This window comes from Schistocerca cancellata, chromosome 5 (assembly GCF_023864275.1).
Source record: "Schistocerca cancellata isolate TAMUIC-IGC-003103 chromosome 5, iqSchCanc2.1, whole genome shotgun sequence".
NCBI lineage: Eukaryota > Metazoa > Arthropoda > Insecta > Orthoptera > Acrididae > Schistocerca > Schistocerca cancellata.
The window spans coordinates 633,343,544-633,356,668 of record NC_064630.1 but is presented as its reverse complement, the minus strand read 5'-3'; positions in this window follow the sequence as shown (position 1 = coordinate 633,356,668).

The following is a 13,125-nucleotide window of genomic DNA, read 5'->3' as shown; positions in this document are numbered from 1 at the left end:
AGTTTGCAGATGAAATGGACCAGGATGACGACTTCAGCAGCAGCTGCAGGAAGCAAATTACTCCGAGTCAGACTGAACTAAGATATGTACATGCAATGAACTAAACTCTATACGTCACTGCAGAACTAGTTACCAAAGTGTAATGTTTGGAAACTGTTCTAGCAGTAATCATATGTATTTGCATGGAGGTAGAATAAGGGGAGATGGCGCTACAGACTTACGCTGTACGTTGTTTTGAAGCCAGTGGGCGGGGCCTGCCGCCATCTTGGATCCCCCAAAACATTAGCAGACGAGTGTTTACAATTGCTTCTTGTTCGTTATTTCTGTTGTGTACACGCGATATTCGTTTTATATAGTAAATGTTACACTGGTTTAGTGAACAACGAAGCATAAGGAACGCAACTTCAAACGTTTTTCTGGTCTTAAATGCGTATTCGATACAGTAATACGACACGAAAATATGACGCTTCGGGCCTCAGTACAGTAATTCCTTTTTGTTTATACACTTCGTATAACCGAGAAGAGGAGTATGTGCTATGAAAAGCGTGCTTTCGTAATCCGTTTCTACTCACTTTCATTGTGTTTGTGTCGATAATTGATAAAGCCAGAACTCCAAAAGCAATGATTGATAGTTTACAGGCACCGATTTGTATTCATTGTATTTTCAAGTCAAATGCAAATTTTAAATGTTCCAGTTTGCAAAAAATTTACCTCGTTTCCATTGGTGTCCCTTAGATGTATGCAGGCATGGAATAAACAAGCTGTCATGTCAACGAAGTGAAAGATTCGTTAAATTACGAAGGAAAAGAAGTGAATTAAGATTGTCAGGCCCATTGTAGTTTACACATCTGCTTCGTTTTTAAATTGTACCTACAAAATGACATTCAGTGTGGCAAATAACAGCAATTTACAGGGTAACACGACAACACAGTGATTAGTGTAATTATCTAAGACTGGTCTTAGATAGGGAACTTTGCTTTAACAAATATGTAACCCTTTATAATTTAACCACTGTAACAGGTGTTCCACACATTTTACTGAAGATTTAATTAACTAAATGTCGTATATTAAATTATTGCATTTTAAAACCTTAGTCCTCATTTCCAGGATATTTCTAGCCAGGACTTTTCAGTTACTTGGGAATAACCAAACGATGAAAACCAAGTGTATTGCTCACCTTCAGAGAGCTCTTCGCGTTGGATTGATAGGAAATCTAAAGTCAAATCACAGAAATAAGACCATACTGTAAAACTTTACAGTGCATCAGAATTTCAAGTATATATAAGAAAATATCGCTTAAATAAGCCCACTTACGAATGAAATGTGATTTGTTTAAACTTTCAACTACAATCACAACGATTAGAACACCAGTAAGCGACGCAAGCCGGCATTTTTTATCAATACACTTCACGACTACATGGAATCAAACCACCAGAAGCGAATGTTTTGGGGTAGCTAACATGGCGGATCTTCACTTGGGTCGGCTTCAAGTTTGTGACGTCATGACAACTCCTCTTATTTTTACCTCCGTGTGTATTTGCATGAAATATATCTTTGAGTGGTGGAGGCCAAAGTGATAAATAACAAAGACACTCCCATGATCACACGTTCTTGATGCCATTGGAACACAAGTATATCAACAAACTTTTCAAATTCTCTGTTTAATCAAATAATCTTTTAATAATTACTTTTGTTGTATTTTTGACACAATTCCAGTCTCTCCCCACCTGCTAAAAAATTTCGTTACGACGTGACCTGCCAGATCCTCACAATGTCACAGAATTGCAGTAAGTCTTAAGGAAAATGAAGTATTATATTCTGTTCATACCGAATGCTGCACAAATCGCAGTTCCACTGTCGCAACAACAACCCTTTGTTTGGACAGATGAGTGCCAAGAAGCTTTTCAAAAACTTTGCATTCCTCAGCGATCGATGCTTGGTTCACTTTGATCCTAACAAACCAGTTGTGATGAAAGTTGACGCTTCTTCTTACGGAATCGATGCAGTGCTTTCGCACAGATTTGGTGATAAAGACAGACCTATTGCTTTCGCATCAAAAGTGTTGTCCAAAGCTCAGTGTAACTATTCACAAATAGAGAAATAAGCATTGGCTATTCTGTATGGTGTCACCAAATTCCACCACTATTTGTATGACAGAAAATTCTACTTAGTAACGGATCACAAACCACTGCAGTTCTCGTTTTATCCGATGAGACCGGTTCCTGTACGAACTGCTCAAAAGTTGCAAAGATGGGCGTTGTTGTCTCAATACCAGTACGAGACTGTATCGTCCGACAGCTCAACATGGTAATGCTGAAGCACTTTCTCGTCTTCCGATTGGCCCTTATACAGACTCTGACGCTTCTGCTGCATCTTGTTGTCACATTGATGCTCACGATTCTGAATTGCTTCAATCTTTTCCTCTGAACTATAGGAATACTGCACAGGCCACGGAAGCTGATTCAGATTTGAACATTTTGCTAAAATACAATCCCACATCTTGGCCTCGCTCATTGCATAGCATAAAGACTCTGTAGTGTGCCGATACTTTGCACGTCGGCATAGCCTCGCTATACAGCAAGGTGTGATTCTTGTTCAGAATGACAGTGGAGAGTCAAGTGTGTTGATCCCCATAGCTTTTCAATAGAAGCGTTGCAGTTACTTGACCAAGGACACTGGAGGATTGTTCGTACGAAACGGTTAGCGCGTTGACACTGTACTTGGCAGGGTATGGACACCCAAATAGAGCATATGACGTCTCAGTGTCACGCATGTGCAGAAAATCACAGTCCGCTCCGTCACAAATATTCTCTTCTTGGCCTCGCAATCACCATGGCAGGGTGTGCACATAGCCTCCACAGGTGCTTTTTGGAGCATTCGTTGGTTGATTGTGGTAGACTCTTACAGAAAGTTTCCTTTTGCTGTGCCAATGAACTCGACAACGTCACATAGAACAGTCCAGGCGTTTTCCTCTATTTTTTGCCCTCAAGGTTTGCCTGAAGTCATAGTGTTGGACAACGGCTCTCAGTTCATGCCAAATGAATTTGACACATTCTGTGAACACAATGGTATACAGCTTGCAACTAGGGCACCGCCCCATCCACAGTCAAACGGCGAAGCGGGACGTTTTACCAGAACCTTGAAGCAGCAGATGACCAAACTTCGCTCCGCACACACTAGGGATCAAGCATTGCAACTGTTTCTCGTTTCCTATCGCATCCACGAGATGGACTATCCCCAGCGGAATTGCTTCATTGGTGCCGCCATCGGACGCTGCTCCATCTGCTCCACCTCCCTCAGCATCCAGCACCGAAAAAGGCCGCAAGTATAGCTTCGCACCGCACGATTGCGTTTTCCAGAGTTTTTAGGGGCAGCAGACGGTGGGCGCAAGATCCTTCGTCGACTTGGCGTGTGCACGTATCTCAATTCAGGACCTGACGGATTGCAGCGCCGACATCACAATCAAATTCACCACTGTCATGTGCCCAGTGATCCTTCTGTATCTCTTCCCCCAGATTCAGGGATTCCGAGGAGTGCGTGGCCACAGCAGCCGCCAGAGGGTGTCATCACGACACCGCTTTACGACCCCATGGAGACGGAGCCTTCGCCTCCTCCGCCTCCTCTCGTTCTACCGATGCAGCTGGACCCGCCCACGCTGCAGTGGGCAACACCTTCTACATCTTGGTACGGGCCTCAGGAGGTGGACGCGTACACTTCTGGCAGTTTTCCAGCGGGCGTTGCCACCTGAGCGAAGGCCGAATGGCGGGGTACTACTGGAAGTCTGACGTCCCCTGCAGCCACAGCTTCTGCTCCATAGAAGCGTCTACGCTCCCCCCCCCCCCCCCGGTTGTCGTGCTCTATATACGACAACGGTCCGTCACTTTGGGGGGGGGGGGGGAGGAATGTTAAGAGGTTAGCCAATCGCACGCTGATCCCTCCAGGACGACAATGCGTCAGCAGCAGTCCCTAGATGAAGAGGACATAAGCATCGCGCCCGATTGGTGGCAGCCAGCTTTGACAGTAGCTTCAACGTTAGACACTTCGTTACCCAATGCATCATAGCCTCATCATTCGCAGTCTTTATGTAGCACCGACTTGTGTTTTTTCTGTTCTGAAGAAGACTGATTATTTCGTATGTCGCTCTTTGCTTGAAACACATCTATCAAAGTTATGTAAACTCATTAATACGAATTGTTTGTCTAACAAACCGAATATGTAGGATTCCTAGACACAACAGAATTAACTGACGTTAAAAAAAGATGTTATAATGCAAGAGCTGCCTCCAACATTGGATCAGATTCGTGTAGACGACTATTACGTTTTGGATTTCGACATAATGCAAGATTTTGCTGGGATTTTTATAAAATGGAGATAAGTGACTGCCTAATATCAAACTATGGCTTGCGCTGTAAGGAGACTGCCAAGGAAGCAGCAGTGTGATTGTAGACAACGACAAGGGAGTTGGGACTGATTGTTTAATGTGGATGAGTTCCAGTTGTACACTAAAGAGATTTTTTTCATGCCAAATCACAAACCCAACAGTGAGCAAAGTTGTTGGTAAACACTCTATAAATTTTATAATGTGACCAGTGGTAAATTTTTACGTCTTCTTCAGCTAAACAATATGGTATTACCAGGCTGTAGGCTACAAGATACTGCTACAGAGTGGCTCACTGTTTGAGGCTGTGGAATACTGTCTAAGCGTATTACACAGAATTCACAATGTGCTCCAGTTTACACTGTGCTGACCGCTTCCATCTCGCATCAGTTAACGAACAATGTACAGAACATCTGCTTTATGGTGTTTAACAGCGTTCTGCAGATTGTCTACTGGGATAATAAGATAACACGAAGACATTACTCCCTCTTTAAGAGAATAGCGTCTCAGTATTGCGTCCTCCTAGTCCGGGAACCAGTCATCGGTCCTGCACACTCCGACTCCTGATGACTGATGTTAGCCCTGGTGGTGATCTTCTTAGAACTTCCTTTGCCGCTACGATCTTCGTCACCTTTCCGCTTGTTACCTGTCGCTGGAGCTTCGAAATTACCCTGGGTTGCAGGATCCTTATAGGGCTTCATTCGAAAGACTTGGGAGCATATCTCTGATTTTTCGACGTCTTGCATAGAGGTCGAAATCTTCAACTTCAAAAGTAGCGTCAGACAACTGTTTTACAATCTTATGAGGTCCAAAGTAGCGCCTGAGGAGCTTCTCAGAGAGACCAACCTTCCGAACAAGAGTGAAGATCCAGACGAGTTCACCAAGCTGGTAGACAACAGGGCGGTGGATCGTGTCCTACCTTCGGCGATCGTTTTCTTGAGCCTGCAGCATGTGGAGTCGAGCTAACTGCCGAGCTTCCTCATCTCTGTTTAACACCTGGCCGATGTTGTCGTCGTCTACGTCATCAGGATGTAATGGAAACACAGTGTCCATCGTCATAGTCGCCTCAAACCCATGCACCAGGAAAAATGGCGTAAATCCTGTGGTGTCTTGTTTGGCGGTGTTGTAGGTAAATGTCACGAAAGGTAGCACCTCATCCCAGTTGCTCTGCTCAACACTGACGAACACTGATAGCATGTTGGCTAAGATATTATTAAGGCATTCAGTAACCCGTTAGTTTGCAAATGGTAGGCAGTTGTCATGTGATGAGTAATGTTGTACCGACAGTTTATCTCTGTCACAAGATTCGATTGAAAAATTTTCCCTCGATCTGTAATAAATGACCTTGGGGCACCGTCTTTTAATACAATGTCTTCCATGATGAATTTGGCTTCCGCAAATGCTTCGGCTATTTTCACGGCTTTTGTAATGGCATAGCGCGTCAGATAATCAGTGCAAACAATAACCCACCTATTGCCACTAGCAGACGTTGGAAATGGTCCGAGGAGATCAATATCAACATGCTGGAAAGGCATTTCGGCTGGCGGAATTGGTATGAATCGGCCAGGTGGTTTCTGAGGAACTGCCTTTCTCCTCTGGCACTCTCAACAATATGAGACATAGTGTCAGACACTCCTAAATAAACCTGGCCAGAAAAATCTCTTTCGGATCCTATTGTACACTCCTGGAAATTGAAATAAGAACACCATGAATTCATTGTCCCAGGAAGGGGAAACTTTATTGACACATTCCTGGGGTCAGATACATCACATGATCACACTGACAGAACCACAGGCACATAGACACAGGCAACAGAGCATGCACAATGTCGGCACTAGTACAGTGTATATCCACCTTTCGCAGCAATGCAGGCTGCTATTCTCCCATGGAGACGATCGTAGAGATGCTGGATGTAGTCCTGTGGAACGGCTTGCCATGCCATTTCCACCTGGCGCCTCAGTTGGACCAGCGTTCGTGCTGGACGTGCAGACCGCGTGAGACGACGCTTCATCCAGTCCCAAACATGCTCAATGGGGGACAGATCCGGAGATCTTGCTGGCCAGGGTAGTTGACTTACACCTTCTAGAGCACGTTGGGTGGCACGGGATACATGCGGACGTGCATTGTCCTGTTGGAACAGCAAGTTCCCTTGCCGGTCTAGGAATGGTAGAACGATGGGTTCGATGACGGTTTGGATGTACCGTGCACTATTCAGTGTCCCCTCGACGATCACCAGTGGTGTACGGCCAGTGTAGGAGATCGCTCCCCACACCATGATGCCGGGTGTTGGCCCTGTGTGCCTCGGTCGTATGCAGTCCTGATTGTGGCGCTCACCTGCACGGCGCCAAACACGCATACGACCATCATTGGCACCAAGGCAGAAGCGACTCTCATCGCTGAAGACGACACGTCTCCATTCGTCCCTCCATTCACGCCTGTCGCGACACCACTGGAGGCGGGCTGCACGATGTTGGGGCGTGAGCGGAAGACGGCCTAACGGTGTGCGGGACCGTAGCCCAGCTTCATGGAGACGGTTGCGAATGGTCCTCGCCGATACCCCAGGAGCAACAGTGTCCCTAATTTGCTGGGAAGTGGCGGTGCGGTCCCCTACGGCACTGCGTAGGATCCTACGGTCTTGGCGTGCATCCGTGCGTCGCTGCGGTCCGGTCCCAGGTCGACGGGCACGTGCACCTTCCGCCGACCACTGGCGACAACATCTATGTACTGTGGAGACCTCACGCCCCACGTGTTGAGCAATTCGGCGGTTCGTCCACCTGGCCTCCCGCATGCCCACTATACGCCCTCGCTCAAAGTCCGTCAACTGCACATACGGTTCACGTCCACGCTGTCGCGGCATGCTGCCTGTGTTAAAGACTGCGATGGAGATCCGTATGCCACGGCAAACTGGCTGACACTGACGGCGGCGGTGGACAAATGCTGCGCAGCTAGCGCCATTCGACGGCCAACACCGCGGTTCCTGGTGTGTCCGCTGTGCTGTGCGTGTGATCATTGCTTGTACAGCCCTCTCGCAGTGTCCAGAGCAAGTATGGTGGGTCTGACACACCGGTGTCAATGTGTTCTTTTTTCCATTTCCAGGAGTGTATGTCTTAATAAATCCTGAATGTCCGGCCTCAGGTGTGTCATGGAATTTCTGTAGAACATCTAAACACATGTGTTTAGGAATCACTGGTAGCCACCTCTTTCCAAACGGATCAATGTTTTTCTTGCAAAGTAATCCATTAAGTACCTTAAATTGTCCTTTCACATCCTCTGACTAGTTTAAGGCAATCATAATTTGAGATATCTTGGCGTCCTTCTTCTGCTCAGCAGAGAGATCCTGGAGTGCAATGAGAAAGTCGCTATCTTCATCAAAGCCTTGATGGTGTTGCACAGGGTTTCTTGAGAGAGAGCCGGCATCTTAGTGTTTTCTTCCTTTTTTGTACACTATGGTAATGTCATACTCTTGAAAATGTAGTGCCCACCTGACGAGTCATCCTGTTGGATCCTTAAGACAAGTCAACCAACAAAGTGAATGATGGTTTGTAGCAACTGTCAATGGCCTTCCATAGAGATACTGTCGAAATTTGCACATGGCCCAGATCACAGCAAGACATTCTTTTCCTGTAGTTGGGTAGTTTCTTTCAGCTTTTGTAAGTGTCCTAGAAGCATAAGCTATAACCTTCTCTTTTCCATCCGAAATTTGCACCATAACAACACCGATCCCATACCCAATGGCATCTGTGTGCAGTTCTGTAGGTGCTCTCTCATCATACAGACCAAGTACAGGGTCAGTTGTCAGAGCTTTTCGCAGCACGTCGAAAGAAACTTGTTGAGCACCACCCCAGGTAAATTTAGCATCGGCTTTTAACAATTCTTGGAGTGGCCTGGCTTTGATACAGAAATCTATGATAAAATGACGGTGATAAGAACATAATCTAAGGATGCTTGTCACATCTCTGATACTTTTAGGAACAGGAAATTCCGTTATAGACCTCACCTCTTCTGGGTCTGGCCGCACACCTTCGTTTGACACAAGGTGTCCAAGTATTTTGATTTCTTTTGCTCCAAAGAGACACTTTCTTCGATTAAGTTTCAGTTTGCCTTGTTGGAGACACTTAAGAACGGTCCTCTGTCTTTTTAAGCGTTCATCAAATGTCTCTGAGAACACTATAATGTCATCTAACTAACAAAGACACATCATCCACTTCAGGTGACGTAGGAGATTATCCATCATCCTGTCAAAAATTGCTTGTGTATTACACAAACCAAACGGCATTACCCTAAACTCGTACAGGCCCTCAGGGGTGATGAATGTAGTTTTCTCACGATCAGCCTCATCTACTTCGATTTGCCAGTATACCGAGTACATGTCCATGTTTGAGAAAAACTTAGCCCCCTTCAGATAATCTAGTGTATCGTCAATTTGTGGAAGGGGGTAAACGTCTTTTTTAGTTATCTTATTAAGCTTCCTGTAATCAACACAAAAGTACCAACTGCTATCCTTCTTCCTGATGAGAACCACTGGTGACGACCACGGGCTCTGCAAAGGCTGAATGATGTCATTCTCCATCATTTTCTCTATCTCGTCGCCATGTATTCGACGTTCCATTGCTGACACACGTTATGCTCCCTGCCGCCGTTGGATAAGCAGTTGCCAGCAGCAAGTCGTATACTCTTAGCTCACTTATTTGTAACATAGTTTAATTCTTAATTTCTTTGCATGTTTTTGGTACTTGCATTGTTTAATTCATAAATTTCTGGCGTATTATAGTATTTGAGAGTTGTAGCATCGCGTTTTAGTACCTGAATAGTGTAAAATCGCGTAGTCTCCTTTCGCCGCCGAGCACTGTGTCAGCAGTGCGCAAGTAGCAGCATTACTGCATTTACTAGGCAATATTGTATTTTAATAATCGTTTAAATTTTGTGTCGAATTGTTTGTGCTCTCTGTAGATTCTTTGCACAACAGTTTTTAGCATGGATAGGGACTGCAACTGCCGTGTTCGGATGCAGGCTGAGTTGGCATCCCTTTGCTCCCAGCTTCGGCAGTGTTGGCTTCGGTCACACAGCTTGAGGCTGTTGCCAATGGGCATCACTGTGGGGGTCCGAATGGGGGTTTGTCGGGGACAGCCAGCTCGTCCCATGCATCCCCCGATCAGACTACGACTGTTGCTGCCCGGGATACTGCCCACATTGAGGCTGATCCCTCACCTGTGGTAGAGTGGGAGGTCGTCTCGAGGTGTGGCAGGGGGCGAAAGACATTCCAGAGGGCTGAACGGAAGGCTTCTCCAGTTTGTCTGATGAACCGGTTTCAGGCTCTGTCTCAGGCTGATACTGATCTTCGGCCAGACATGGCTGCTTGTTCTGTTCCAGAGGTTGCCCCTTGGTCTGCAAGATCCGGGCGGTCACAGAGGGTGGGCTTACTGGTAGTTGGGAGCTCCAACGTCAGGCGTGTAATGGGCCCCTTATGGATATGGCAGCAAGAGAGGGGAAGAAAACCAATGTGCACTCTGTGTGCATACCGGGGTGAGTCATTCCAGCTGTGGAAAGGGTCCTTCCGGATGCCATGAAGGGTACAGGGTGCACCCATCTGCAGGTGGTCGCTCATGTCGGCACCAATGATGTGTGTCACTATGGATCGGAAGAAATCCTCTCTGGCTTCTGGCGGCTATCTGATTTGGTGAAGACTGCCAGTCTTGCTAGAGGGATGAAAGCAGAGCTCACCATCTGCAGCATCGTCAACAGGACTGACTGCGGACCTTTGGTACAGAGCCGAGTGGAGGGTCTCGATCAGAGGCTGAGATGGTTCTGCGACCGTGTGGGCTGCAGATTCCTCGACTTCCGCAATAGGGTGGTGGGGTTTTGGGTTCTGCTGGATAGGTCAGGAGTCCACTACACGCAGCAAGCGGCTACACGGGTAGCAGGGGTTGTGTGGTGTGGAATGGGCGGTTTTTTAGGTTAGATGGCCTCAGGCAAGTACAGAAAGGGCAACAGCCTCAAAGGGTGCGGGGCAAAGTCAGGACATGTGGGGACCAAGCAGCAATCGGTATTGTAATTGTAAACTCTCGAAGCTGCATTGGTGAAGTACCGGAACTTCAAGCGCTGATAGAAAGCAGCGAAGCTGAAATCGTTATAGGTACAGAAAGCTGGCTGAAGCCAGAGATAAATTCTGCCGAAATTTTTACAAAGGCACAGACAGTGTTTAGAAAGCTGGTGGTGGCGTGTTTGTCGCTGTTAGTAGTAGTTTATCATGTAGTGAAGTAGAAGTGGATAGTTCCTGTGAATTATTGTGGGTGGAGGTTACACTCAACAACCGAGCTAGGTTAATAATTGGCTCCTTTTACCGACCTCCCGACTCAGCAGCATTAGTGGCAGAACAACTGAGAGAAAATTTGGAATACATTTCACATAAATTTTCTCAGCATGTTATAGTCTTAGGTGGAGATTTCAATTTACCAGATATAGACTGGGACACTCAGATGTTTAGGATGGGTGGTAGGGACAGAGCATTGAGTGACATTATACTGAGTGCACAATCCGAAAATTACCTGGAGCAATTAAACAGAGAACTAACTCGTGGAGATAACATCTTGGACCTACTGATAACAAACAGACCCGAACTTTTCGACTCTGTAAGTGCAGAACAGGGAATCAGTGATCATAAGGCCGTTGCAGCATCCCTGAATATGGAAGTTAATAGGAATATAAAAAAAGGGAGGAAGGTTTATCTGTTTAGCAAGAGTAAGAGAAGGCAGATTTCAGACTACCTAACAGATCAAAACGAAAATTTCTGTTCCGACACTGACAATGTTGAGTGTTTATGGAAAAAGTTCAAGGCAATCGTAAAATGCGTTTTAGACAGGTATGTGTCGAGTAAAACTGTGAGGGACGAGAAAAACCCACCGTGGTTCAACAACAAAGTTAGGAAACTACTGCGAAAGCAAAGAGAGCTTCACTGCAAGTTTAAACGCAGCCAAAACCTCTCAGACAAACAGAAGCTAAACGATGTCAAAGTTAGCGTAAGGAGGGCTATGCGTGAAGCGTTCAGTGAATTCGAAAGTAAAATTCTATATACCGACTCGATAGAAAATCCTAGGAAGTTCTGGTCTTACGTTAAATCAGTAAGTGGCTCGAAACAGCATATCCAGACACTCCAGGATGATGATGGCATTGAAACAGAGGATGACACACATAAAGCTGAAATACTAAACACCTTTTTACAAATCTGTTTCACAGAGGAAGACCGCACTACAGTTCCTTCTCTAAATCCTCGCACAAACGAAAAAATGGCTGACATCGAAATAAGTGTCCAAGGAATAGAAAAGCAACTGGAATCACTCAACAGAGGAAAGTCCACTGGACCTGACGGGATACCAATTCGATTCTACACAGAGTACGCGAAAGAACTTGCCCCCCTTCTAACAGCCGTGTACAGCAAGTCTCTAGAGGAACAGAAGGTTCCAAATGATTGGAAAAGAGCACAGGTAGTCCCAGTCTTCAAGAAGGGTCGTCGAGCAGATGCGCAAAACTATAGACCTATATCTCTGACACTGATCTGTTGTAGAATTTTAGAACATGTTTTTTGCTCGAGTATCATGCCGTTTTTGGAAACCCAGAATCTACACTGTAGGAATCAACATGTATTCCGGATACAGTGATCGTGTGAGACCCAACTCGCTTTATTTGTTCATGAGACCCAGAAAATATTAGATACAGGCTCCCAGGTAGATGCTATTTTCCTTGACTTCCGGAAGGCGTTCAATACAGTTCCGCACTGTTGCCTGATAAACAAAGTAAGAGCCTACGGAATATCAGACCAGCTGTGTGGCTAGATTGAAGAGTTTTTAGCAAACAGAACACAGCATGTTGTTATCAATGGAGAGACGTCTACAGACGTTAAAGTAACCTCTGGCGTGCCACAGGGGAGTGTTATGGAACCATTGCTTTTCAAAATATATATAAATGACTAAGTAGATAGTGTCGGAAGTTCCATGCGGCTTTTCGTGGATGATGCTGTAGTATACAGAGAAGTTGCAGCATTAGAAAATTGCAGCGAAATGCAGGGAGATTTGCAGCGGTTAGGCACTTGGTGCAGGGAGTGGCAACTGACCCGTAACATAGACAAATGTAATGTATTGTGAATACATAGAAAGAAGGATCCTTTATTGTATGATTATATGATAGCGGAACAAACACTGGTAGCAGTTACTTCTGTAAAATATCTGGGAGTATGCGTACGGAACGATTTGAAGTGGAATGATCATATAAAATTAATTGTTGGTAAGGTGGGTGCCAGGTTGAGATTCATTGGGAGAGTCCTTAGAAAATGTAGTCCATCAACAAAGGAGGTGGCTTACAAAACACTCGTTCCACCTATACTTGAGTATTGCTCATCAGTGTGGGATCCGTACCATATCGGGTTAACGGAGGAGATAGAGAAGATCCAAAGAAGAGCGGCGCGTTTCGTCACAGGGTTATTTGGAAACCGTGATAGCGTTACGGAGATGTTTAACAAACTCAAGTGGCAGACTCTGCAAGAGAGGCGTTCTGCATCACGGTGTAGCTTGCTCGCCAGGTTTCGAGAGGGTGCGTTTCTGGATGAGGTATCGAATATATTGCTTGCCCCTACTCATACCTCCCAAGGAGATCACGAATGTAAAATTAGACAGATTCGAGTGCACACGGAGGTTTTCAGACAGTCGTTCTTCCCGCGAACCATACGCGACTGGAACAGAAACGGGAGCTAATGA